This window comes from Megalops cyprinoides, unplaced genomic scaffold, assembly GCF_013368585.1.
Source record: "Megalops cyprinoides isolate fMegCyp1 unplaced genomic scaffold, fMegCyp1.pri scaffold_137_arrow_ctg1, whole genome shotgun sequence".
Classification (NCBI taxonomy): Eukaryota; Metazoa; Chordata; class Actinopteri; order Elopiformes; family Megalopidae; genus Megalops; species Megalops cyprinoides.
In genome coordinates this window covers 13,824-26,778 of record NW_023494640.1, presented here as the reverse complement: position 1 = coordinate 26,778, position 12,955 = coordinate 13,824, and the positions used below count along the sequence as shown (strand labels likewise).

Below are 12,955 nucleotides of genomic sequence, written 5' to 3'. Positions count from 1 at the left end.
CAGAGACTGGCTGCAACTGTCAAAGTGGATAGAACTGAAGTCTGCAGTGTGGTCGGTGTGGAAGATGGTATTCTCTCAGCATTTTGCACATATTTTGTCTACCACCTGAACTACCCTAGCCACAACAAGAATACTCTGATTTTCCTGCAAAGACATGTCTTAAAAGTGACTGAGCCTGGTGACAAGCCACTGCCTACAGCTGTTGTCAGGGCAATTAACATGTTGGCATAACAAAAAAAGGATGCCACGCCCATTTTCTTGTCCAAAGTGCTCATGTAGAGCTTTTACATTACTGAAATTGATTCATCATGTAGGTTTAGTTCATGCTCATGAGCCAGGTTTTTCCATCGGCTGTGGCCTTGATGATTGTCAATGTTTTTTACAAAATATGAGTCTTTTAGGAGGCACATATATCGGAAACATAAAAAACAGGGTGTGACATGTCATGAATCGGATGAGGTAGGAAGTGAAACAGACATAAACTTTCTGCTATATACTTCACGGTTGGTAACCTTCATGGGAAGTATCGATCCCAGGTTAAACATATCCATCTTGCTTTATTATTTAGACATTCATTTTTGAAACAGGTGGAATTAGAGACTATTCTGAAACCACTGTTGAGGGATGCTCTCGTCAGAAGGATTTACTGTGATTGCAAATGGTCAGGAGTACTTAGTTCATGCTAGCCACTATATCAGGAGACAACTTGTCAGCCCATATGGTTGGTGGGTTCCATACGGCTTTTAATTCGGGACGCATTTGTAGATACTGCACAGCAACCTCATCAAGTAAAAATTACCATTTCAGTGAAGAACAGTTTACTCTTCGAACCTCAAATGTTCATAAGTATCATCTTGATTGCATAAAAGAAAATCCAACAGTGTACTGTATGGCATAGAGAGAAATTGTCCATTTTACAAACTTGATTATTTCGATGTCACAACATGTCTGCCACCTGACATAATGCATGATTTACTAGAAGGTGTAATACCATTAGTTGTACGGCTTGTTCTATGCAGGGCCCATCACGAGAACCATCTAACCGTACACAAATTTAATGATGCACTAAAACAGATGGCAATAGGTCAAAACGACAGGGTGAACAAACCAGTACCACTTTCTGAAAAGATACTAAACAGCTCTGGTGTTATTGGATTGGCATCACAGAAGTCTGAATGGCTGTTGCCATTTATTATTGGTGACCGTATTCCACTGAATAGCAAGTACTGGAATGTGTACCTCCTTTGTCGTGAAGTAACTGATATTGTCATGACACCTACAGTACAGAGAGAAAATCTGCCTGTCCTTGACCAACAGTTTTTGACAGAATTAAAAAATGAATTTGGAAATGTTTTGACACCTAAGTGCGGATTACCTGATACATTATGCTCGATTAATGTCATTATATGGTCATTGTGGTGTATGCGCTTCGAAAGCAAACACCAATATTTTAAGAATGTTGCTCGAAACTGTAGAAACTTTATTAACATTGCCACCAGTCTCAGCAGACGTCATCAATTTAAACAGTGCTGGGAGTTTCAGTCGAGGAACATGTTGGGTGACTATGAAAAAGTTCAAGGAGCTAGTTTGAGCATTCCATTTTCACCCTTGCCACTGGAACTCCAAAACACTCTTCTTAGTCATGAGAGACTAGAATCCATAGACCTCTCAGAAAAGACCTTTCAGCGAGTAAATGAGGCCACATTGAATAATGTTAAGTATGCTGTAAAAGATGTTTTCATTGTTGATTTTGTCCACGCAGAAAATATCCCAATGTTCTTTCAGGTTAAGTTAATTTTAAATGTGGATACACTATGGTTGTTGTGTGGGAGAATTTTATTGCCAATATCTTTTGACAAACATTTTCATGCATATAGTGTTGCATATGATGACTGGATTTGTATAATGCCTGGACAAGAGTTGAGTTTTGAGGCACTTGATATCTATATATATATATATATATATATATATATATATATATATATACAGTTGATGGACGATTGTTTGTTGCAACAAGACATGTGTAGTTGCTATGATATTAACATGAAATGAAATTTGTATTGTGTTTGTTGTATTTGTACAATAAACGAGCTGTTTTTTTTTTTTTTTTTTTTTAAAGTGTTGTATTTGTGTGTCCAACAAAAGAACACATAGGTACTTTTAAAGGTACAAATCCTCTTGTCTCTGAGGTGGTACCCTAATGGTACAGGTTTGTATCATCAGTGAGGGTACAATATTTTTACCATCCTGTAAAGGTACAAAATTGTCCCAAAAGGTACAGATAAGGCCATTTAAGGTACAAAACATGAGGGTACAAATGTGTCCCCCTTTTGAAAGGTACAGCACTGTACTCCATAGGGGTACTGCCACAGAGACAAGGGTTTGTACCTTTTAAGGTACTGAGCTGTACCATTTTTTCTGAGAGTGTAGGGGGCCGGAGTACTGACAAAAATATAATTTTACTGCTCCATCTTCGAAAATTGCGTTTGTGACCAGGTGGTGATAACAGTCAAAGGTCTTGGCCCTAGGGTACTCGACTATGCCACCTGGGGACTTCCACCCCAAGAAATGCTTACGACTTAAGATTCTTAAAATGTAGTACAGAGACTAGAGGGTTCTCACATGCAGGTAAGCTAGCAGAAAAGACAGACGTGGTATTTCAGTTAAATACAAAAGTTTATTGAACAAATAAATTAAATAAAAAAACATAAACCTGCCCTTATTGCTACAACCTCTTAAACAGGTGGGAGGGTAATAAGGGCAAACAATGCTGCCAGAGGACGGGGTAATGGCTGCCACCAGAGACAAACTATTGACAAATGAGGGGATGAGTAGGCTGATTGGCGAGGAGGTTACCTTTTCTGGGAAGGGGAGAGACCGACACACCACGCGTGCCCTTGTTCCTGGTGCCTGCTAACACACACACGTACATATACACACGCACAGCAAATAGTGAAGTGCACTTTACCACTACAACACTGCATGCAGTGCATGAAGGAGGGGACCCAGGTCCAGCGACCCACCCTGCAGACCAGCAGCTACACTCCCCGATAACTATATAAGGGGAAGGGGAAAAAAGGGGGGACGATTAGAGCCCCAACCAGTTTCAAAGTGCTAAATATAAAGTTAATACAAAAATGTTGAGCGCAAATAGTTAAAAAGCAATAAAATAGAAAAACACTGGGGCAGCCAGTACGCCTAAAATCCGTCTGCCGATAAAAATCACGCACAAACAAGTGGCCAAGCACCCCAACTCAGGCCACTTACCTAAAAACCTCGCAAGGCAAAAGCTAACAAATTACAGAAGGCAAAGCAGCAGTGGCAAATCTTCCTAAAAAGGTAACAAAACAATATTCGTCATGGTTTAGCATTCGCATAGCAGTACCGAGTACACAACATACATTGTCCCCAATTGCCGCGAGCTGCACACACGGGAAGAGGCAGCCCCTAGGTTAAATTTTACCTCTACGTGCCTTCCGGTTAACGTGAGCGAAACTGCTGCCTACTCAGCGTCTCCAGCACAGACCTAAATTAAAACATTGCCGTTACACACACGCATATTTAAAATACATGATCGATTGTTTGCAACATGGATTTTAACAAAGGTACGGGTGCAACAGAATGAATAAAACGCAAATACCTTCAGTGAAGCACATACACACACCACAGGACGCGTTGGTATAACCACGAATACCTGTTACCAAACAATTCAATTTTAAACCCATGCGTGAGCACAGCAATGATCTAGTGGTAATTGAAAATCAAAAAGGGAGCACATATCTTTTCAGCATTAATAGCGTTACGCACCGGAAAGCAGTGAACTAAGGGACTCGAACTGCCGTACCTGACGGAGCGGCCATATATACACAAACGGGAACCTTGGCTAATTAGCCACCCGAGTGCTACTAGGGGGCGTGGCCAAGGGAAGGAGCTACGGTGGCTGAGAGGCAAAAGGGCAACTCTGCCGGTCACACGTTGTTCTAGTTACACACGCACACACACACACATTAACAGACGTAACGGAGGCAACCACTTTATGTGTGATCTGATTTAGGCAACATTGCCAAGATTGTCGTACTTCCAAGTTCACCACAAATTAGCAATCATTCAACAAGTGTGTGGAAACAAAATGCAACCAGTTCAACGAGATGCAACACTGTAGCAAAACCAGCAATAAAAATTCAGTTTCACTCACCAATGACGCTCACTTGAAGACGAAATCCATCCTCCTGTCCTTTTGGATGAATTTTTCAATAACCTGGTCATAAAGCTGATCGTTGTCTTAACCCTTTCGCGTGTACGATCACACTGGTGTGATTTGCCGTTTAGTGCGTATGCTAAAACCGGTGCGATTAGAACACAAGATTGGAAAAATTCCAGCTCATTTTAGCTTTGAGGAAATAGTGATTTAACATTAAAAATATAGCAAAATGCAGCGGGAAAAACTATGAGAAGATTAATAATGCTGAAGAAAACATAACGAGCCATGTAACACGCGTGCTACATAGCATAGAGTAAGTTATGTACAAAAGGGTTAAGATGACCTGCTGTGTTTTGGTGTTTTTGTGCAGCCTTAGTTAAACAGTTAAGTAGCCTTTCCAATTCCACGCACCCTTGTCAGTCCCAAACAACAAGCACTCCCAACAGCCTCTTGTGTCGAACTGAGCCAGTAAGCCAAGTGTATCATTCCCAGTTGCTAGCCTGAAAATGGCGAACATATCCTGCTTTTGCAGGTTGATTGAGCTCGAGATATTCAGGCGTTGGGCAGCCTTTTTTTTTTTGACAATGTCCACCTTTTCATTGAATGGTCGTCTTGAAAAGGGCGCTGATAATAAATCCGTGACAATATCATCTCCACCTGTTGCCATTTTCGGCTATCAATCCCTAGTCAGCACTAAGCTAGGTCTGTCTGAGACTGAGTGAGTGGGTTTTCTCGAATACCTTGGAGCTGTGGGAAAATCTGAAAGAATACGCCCATTGACTACAAATCCAAATATGATTGGCTGATCAAACTGTCAATCCAAACGTACGCTCTCATTCCGTTTAATGGTCAGGGTATTCTAAAGATATACAATACCCTGGATGGAGGATATTCCCCCCACAGACTTCGTAGAAAAATATCTGATTGGCTGCATTTTTTTTACACCACAAAACCACTCAAATGCGCAGTGCATGGTCAGAAAACGACACTAGTCGGCGTAACACTAATATTACAGATAAGCAACACAGAGACGATTTTTATTTGTTTTATTTCAATTTTATTTCATTTATAGAATTAATCAGGTACGTTTTTTATTTTTTCATCTAGGGATTCCAGGGCCTTCTGTGAATACCTTGAAGGCCCTGACGGTTCGCCACTGGAGAACACCTGGCTAGGCTAGCTAGAGGGTTTGTTGGTGTGTAGATAGAAATTTGTGGTCTCTAGAGTCTGTACCTGCTTCCCTTCAACATACCTAGCTGCTCTTTTTCCAGTATTCCTCCCAACACATTGTGGTTGTGTCAGGAGTGACACTATGCCCAGGTAGTTCGCCCTCCTAGGGATCCGCCCGCCACAAGAATGCCAGGACAAGGTGAGTAGGAGCAACTCTTTATTCTTAAAAAAAACAAAATTTAACAAGGCAATTCATAAAATCTGAGACGCCGCTATCCCTCTCCCAGCGAAGCCCTTCCCCCTATCCTTCTATCCACCCCTGTCTGCCCTCCCCGGCTACAAACAGGCGGGAACGCTACCCAGCCGCTCACACCAAAAGAAGAAAAGAAAAAGGAAAAACAGAATCCCCACACACACACTTAGCCTCACTGCACACACCCGTGATCTGGCGTCCCCGCCCACTTGGACGCCGGGAGAGAGAAGACTACTCAATCTCACTGCCGAGGGGGAAGTGCTGCCGCTGTGGGGGAGGCTCCTCACACGCACGCACACCACACAAGACGTACAAAAATGAAACGAAAATATAAGGGGGGGACGTAGCTCAGCCCGCGCCACACTGCCGGGCTTCGCCTACGTCCCAAAAAAACAAAAAAAAAGAAATTAAATAAACTCCAGACAAGGCCCCCGCGCCACTCCTGCGGGGGCTGGCGGCTCCGGCGGCGACCCACGTCTTCTCCCCGGTAGTAACTCCGCCGGCTCCGCGGGATCGCACTGAGGGAGACACAGAACAGCAGCCGGTCAGCCCTCCCTCTCCACCCCGTGCTGGTGACCCACGCACTCTAAGGTTTCGCGGTGCCACCTCCCTTCCAGCTAGGGGATCACCTCCCCAGCACGCGCTTCCACGGGGTGGGGGCTCCCTTCGGCCCCGGCTGCGTCCGGAACCAAGCGTTGTTTTCCCCGCTCCCTCAGGGATTCACCGCTAGAGCCCCTTCGGTCGCCGCTCTTCTGAAGCCGCCTAAAACACACAAACACACTCGCGCATCTCGCACACCAAAGCCAAAAACCAAAAGAAATTAAACAAAGCAAACTCAAAACCCGCTCTGGGTCGCGACTCCCAGAGCTCAAAGAAAAAAAACAGCAAACCAAAATAAACCCTAAACTCAGCCGTGCCGGCACGTTCAAAAAAAAGAAATCAAAAACCTGGCTCCACGCTAAAAGCCCGTGTGATAACCTCCGTTAGCGTCTCTGGCGTGTTACTCCCACTCACCTGCCTAAATAGTCCCAGCGAAAATTACACACAGACAGGCAACAGGTGCGGAGCACACACTAGGCAGCGAACACCGTCAATTGCCAATTATTTCATCCCGACTCCCCTCGCTCTTCCAGGGAGTGCAGCGCGGTCATGTCAGGAGGAATTCTGACAGTTGTATGTGCTATTGTTTATTGTGACAGAATAAAAAGACTCTGCTCTCTCTCGGTTGCAATTTCAACACCGAGTCCTCTCTTACTCTGTTTCAGTGCACCCACATGATGGCAGCAGTTCAACACATGCCATTTACAATAGTATAAGGGGACAGCTATCCTCACACAGGACACCAGTTTAACATGTAATACACAGTATTCTTCTTATGAATGTAAATCATCAGTCATAAATTATTTGGGGGCTCAGTTTCAGAATTTCAATTAAATATTTAATGAATGTGAGTTGAGAAAGAACAAGTAGTGATTTATAGCTTAAGGTAGAGGGCATTAATCAAAAATAGAGGATGATGACATAGAGGAGTCGATGTGTAATCAAGCAGGACAGTTCATAACCACAAATAATATTGATTCTCAAACACAATATTTACAAAATATAATGATCGTGGAAATAAATAGTTATTTTTTGAGAAAATATTAAAAGCATGAATACAAACTACAGTTTAGTGTTTAGCATTATTAAGGCAGAGTCGGGGTTAAAGATATTCAGTATCTTTTACATTGATGTGACATACTCAGACATCAGTTGGGCACAGCATGAAATGGCCTGGCCGGTCTATGTGTTGGGCTGGATCTGTGGCCTGGTTCTTCTGTGTAGGCTGGAGCAGGACACAGCAGGACATCCTTTGCTGAGCAGGAGGGCTGGCTCATTTTCTTGTTGATCCTTTTCCTTCTCCTTCTCTTTCACTCAAAGGCAATGTTCTGGGTCTGACTTAGCCTTGGAAGCTGCTGCTTTTTCTCATGTTCAGGAGCCAAAGGAAGCTCTCACCCTTGTGGTGAGTGTTGGTTTCCTTGATTGAACCAGCAGAAAGAGAGGAGATCTTCATCAAATTCCTGCAAATGTCTTCTCTGCTAGTTTATTTGTCTCGGGTGGATTATCTACACAGTTTTCAATCTGGCCATCATGAATGGTCAAGTACTAAGTGTCATTTAGCAGCGGTCACTCCTCAGAAAGTCAGATGTGTACAGTAACTATAACTGTTAGTGACACAATTTCAGTGCCACATTTTTACCACCTTCAAGACATTACACTACAGAAGGAGGCTGTAGTATTGAATCCTGGGCACAGGCAGTTGCTGTTACTGCTGCTGTGCCCTGGATCATGGTGCAATACACATCAATACAGTCTTAAAACAGCATGCATCTGAATGAATGTAGGATTGCAAGTACATTCAGTTGTACCTTACTTTTTCACCACCCTCCCCCACAACACCACTCTTCAATACAGAGGGTCAGTACTGAATGTATTAATATAAGTGTGCTGCTTTTGTCTTAGCAGACAATAAATGATTTAAAATATGTTACGGGTATGCCACATGACGTCAGGAAAAGGGTGCACGGAAGTAGGGGTTAGGGGTCACGTAACGTCATGGTCACGGGTGCACGAACGTGTGCACCTCAGGTAATTTAAACGTCTATGGCGGCAAGCACAGTCGTCGGGGAATTTGAGTGAGTACCAGCGTGGTATTTTAAATCTGTGGGGGCGGGTCTAATGTTGACATCTGCCAATAGTGACGATTACGGACCAATTGAATTTGCATTTTTACCTGGACTGATGCCACCTAAGGTATCCCGGTGTCTAATATTACGCAATTACTGTAATAAGTGGAAAATGGAGAAATCGAGTGAATGAAGAAAAAGAGAACTAGAGCGCAAAAAGGTACTGAGGAGGAGGAATGTAACATGAAGTTTGCTGCATCGCTCTGATATGCTCTGATGTGCTCGCTACGGCAGCACATATAGTAACATTGGAAGGATACAGAGAAGATTAGCATGGCCCCTGGCGCAAGGATTACACGCAAAATCGTGAAGAGTTCCATGTTCTTGAAAGTCACATGACCACAGTATGACATTTTTTGGGGGAAACAAGAAAATCCTTCCATTAACTGTTTTGCACACGGGACTTATTTTCAAACACATCGCCTGAAACTGTGGACTAAATACGCCTTGTTTCAAGAGAGAAATAAATTCACGATGAAGGGAAAGAGTAATAACAGAAATCTGTGTTTGTGGTCAAATAGCGCCTCCTGTCGAGGGAAAAAACTCACATAACCGAGTATTCTCAAGGGGGTCTCCCATCCAAGTACTAAGCAGACACAGGCAAGTAGGTCTTCACACAAGGGCTGACGCTTCAGCGCAAAGAGCTACTGATATAGTGAGGGGTAATTACAAGTAATCAGGACTGCTTGTGGCAAGCTGAGTACACTCGGTCACGCACATTGAAAGCCCCGAAACTCACAACACACCGGCCGAAACTCGCACAATGAATGTGCTCTGACGTGCTGGTTAAGCGCACAGGTTGTATTGAGAAGTAGTATTTACGTTACTAGCGCCCTGTGAGCTTGTCCTGTTTTTAGGAGTGCAGAGTGAGTATAAATGCTCTCACTTTCTGATTCATAGGCCCTCCGGATTTGCAATACAAAAGCTTAGTATTAGTGGGCGCCAACTCGGTCACGCATCTTGAAATTTTGCTTTCAGCAACTGGCACTGTCTGGATAAATCCAATGCTTGTTGAACAGCTTTCTCACTCATCTCAGAGTACTTCTCCCTCAGTCTGATGTTTACTTTTCATGCACTAGAACCTTTAGTGGCATCAAATTCTCTCTTAACAAGTTCCGTGATAGCAGACTTCTTTACCACAAATTTCCTGTTACACAAAATGGACGCTCTGTCATCATTTAAGGAATACTGGTGCCTATTTCTCCATAGTTTGACCAGAGCTGACCGTTGATTTTTCATCCTGTCTGCAACAGGGATATCAAATTCCCCCTTCGGTATAACACTGTAGGTCTCGTCATCCATTGGCCGTAGGCCTTGTCCAGTACATATCACACAGAGGGTGGGCAATAGAAGTATGCGCAGATCATCTTTTTCAAAAGTTTTCCAAAGTTTTTGACACTAAATGAATGTCACCGCTGACTGGGAACATTAAGTCACCAACACGTGATCCAGTACAGTTGTTTTGTTTATTCTTTATCTCTAAACAGACTTATAGTGGTGCAGATAACCATAACAATTGTGCATTTTGTGATAAAAGCAAATAATGTGGTACACTTATAGCCAAAGGCATTCCAAAAAAATCTGAATATTGAGCCATCATGAATTTTCAATATGTCGCCCATGGCAGCCATTTTTCAAAATGGCTGCCAGCGACATCTGTTTTCAGATCAATTTTACATAGTTCTTGGGAATTGCCATTTGGATAGTACATGCAAGTCATCGAAAATTCAAGATGGCCATAATTTTTCAAGATGGCAGCCATGACTGGTATGAAAATTGTAATTGCAATGAAGTTGCGTAGCCTAGTCTGATATGGATGATCTCAGTGGGTGTCAAATCATACATTTTTTATGATGCAGAATTTGAATTTGGAACTTTAGAATTGGCCAGAAGCTTCCTTCTATCTCACAGTTCAAGATGACCACCATTTCTTTCAAGATGGTGGCCACGGCATAAAAATTGTGATTCCAATAAAATAACACAGACTAGTCCAATAAGCTCATAAATCCCCAAGTCTGCAAAATGAAGAATAACTATTGTATGAGTGGGAAATGTAATAGAGTGGATGTCTAAGCACAGCCAGGACACACTGGTGACACCACTGCTGTGAAACTCAGCACAGGGTTCAGTGTCAGCTAAATACACTCTGCTTTATAATGCCATGCTTTCTGTAGTCAGTATTAATCTACTGGTTGTGGTGATAGTTTAGTGGTAGTGTAGTTTAGTTTCCTAAATGCTATCTAATTGTAGCAGGAGCTACTATGCAAACTACGCCACCTTGGGAATTTCACCCAAAGAATTAGCTTTCTACCCCTTTGTGGTAACACGTTGGTTTCATACACAGGCCCCTTCAATTTAATGAAGCAACCAGAGACGTGAATTCCATAAAAAAAAATAATGTTTATTCTAGGCAAAAGCAAACACAAGTATTAAAACACACACAAAAAAAAACAAAGATTTTATCAATAAAAAAATAGTTGCTCCTCCTCCACGCCAGTAGGGGAGGTACGGCTGTAATGCCTGCGGGTGAGAGAGCTACCGGGGAGAGTCAATGACTTACCGGAAAGGGACCAACCAAGCACACGTGACTGTGGCTGACACTCACACACTGCAAAATGGTGAAGTACAAGTAAGTGAAACAACCTCATGCAACTCAATGTCTGCACACGCACACCCACACTTAAGTGAACAAAAGATCCCCTTCCAAAGCGCGGTCACCCGTCTCCACCGACACGGAGTCTCACACCGCGCACACAAACAACCAAAAGGAAAACAATTTTAAAACAAAACGGAGGCCAAGCCCCAACTCTACAATTGGTTTGTCCAATAAGCTAAAGGTTAGCGATCACCCGACACCACACAGAATGTAAACAACCCGTCGCTTGCTAGCTACTGGGAAAGAGGGCTTGCTTGCTAGCTAGCTAGCTAAGTGGCTAGTACGCTATGTGGCAAGTCTGTATGTCTGGTGACACGATATGCAATAGGCAACAATTGATAAAAGCTAGCTAGCTAAAACACACAGGCAAAACAGCAGCCAGCCATCCTAAAAACAAAAATAGGAAAAGCAGGTAAAACGAGTAGTATCTCGATGTAATCTTTTCTTAGCAGGTTCTCCCCACTTTGTGCAATATATAACATGCGGAGTAGAATGCTTCATGTAGCTATCATTGCAAGAATTAAGAGGGTAAAGAGCCAGGGATACCGACACTCAACTACAGATATTTTACATCTTGATGCCGTTATTTAATTTGTCATTTTACCTTGGGAATATAATGACAGCGATCTCAATCAAGCAGCGCCCGTCTGTCCACAGGAACCTAGAATGGACAAGGCTCGTCAAATTTGCCAAAAGCAGTACGACAAGTGAATGAAGACGCCAGCCTACCTTCTCGGGACATGTATTCAGAGTGCCCAGGGGAAAACCGGAACCAAACAGGTAAGACGTTCTCTTTTCTCTTTGGCTACCACAACCTATATATAGGGATAGGGAATTGATTGCGTTTCCTGACCGCCAACCGAGTAGCTGGTTGCCTGGTAACCGCGCATTGAGCGTCCAACCAGCTAGCTATGCCACATAATGTTAGCCCACATCTAGTTAATATTGTGCATGCTATTACATGTGGCCCATGCAGCAAGAAATGGCCATGAGAAAATCATGATTCAAACTGTTGATACTGATGTTGTGGTGCTGGCTGTGGCAGTGGCTCGGGGTCTACAGCCAGAAGATGAGCTTTGGTTGGTGTTTGGAACTGGAAAGAGGTTTTGATACCTAGCAGCCCATGAAATTGCAGCAGGGCTAGGGCCTGAGAAGGCATGTGCACTTCCAGTGTTCCATGCATTGACGGGCTGTGACTCTGTATCAAGCTTTGTTGGCCACGGGAAAAAGACTGCCTGGGCTGTACGGGCTGTCTTTCCAAAGCTTACACATGCCCTGTTGAAACTTCTGCCCCGGATGACATACCACAGGAGGTAATGGCTACGATCGAGAGGTGTATTATCCTGCTTTATGACCAGACCAGCACATGCACAGAAATAGACAAGGAAAGGAGAAAGTTATTTGTGAAGAGGCACAATGTGCAGTCAATCCCTGCAACAAAGGCTGCCCTAGAGAAGCATGTTAAGAGAGCAGTGTAGCAAGGAGGCCATGTGTGGGGTCAGATGCTGTGGTGACCTCACCACTCCCCGCCGTTTTCTGCTAATGCACCGCAAGGAAGCTACATCAAATGCAAAAATGAACAATCTCCAAAAATTAATACAAAATATTCCTCAAAGTCTGACTCAAAAGGTTTATTGTGCATGGTTAAAAATCACATACAGTAAACCGGGCTGGTCCGCGCGGAGCAGTAGCGTCATCAGTCATAACCCCAAGCAGTCCCCCAAAGCAGTCCCCTAAGCAGGCCCCCGAAGCAGTCCCCTAAGCAGTCAGGCAAGCAGTCCGGCAAGCAGCCCCCCCAAGCAGTCAGCCCAATCCCCAAATGCATCTCCCTTTTTATGCTTATTCCCTCAGCCCCTCCTGGAGCTTAGACTCAGACCCCCTCCTTCAGTTTCATAACACACATTCTGTACACTATTTTTCCAAGATCACACCTGTCTAATTAAAAATAA

The 12,955-nt window shown here is 43.5% G+C and overlaps 1 non-coding gene across 1 annotated transcript; it reads left to right on the top strand.

Annotated features, from left to right (window-relative positions):
* The first annotated feature begins 8,568 nt into the window (after positions 1–8,568).
* LOC118772280 lies at positions 8,569–8,676 on the top strand. The gene has a single exon (XR_005004671.1). It is a non-coding gene; the product is annotated as a U6 spliceosomal RNA (small nuclear RNA).
* The last annotated feature ends 4,279 nt before the right edge of the window (positions 8,677–12,955 follow it).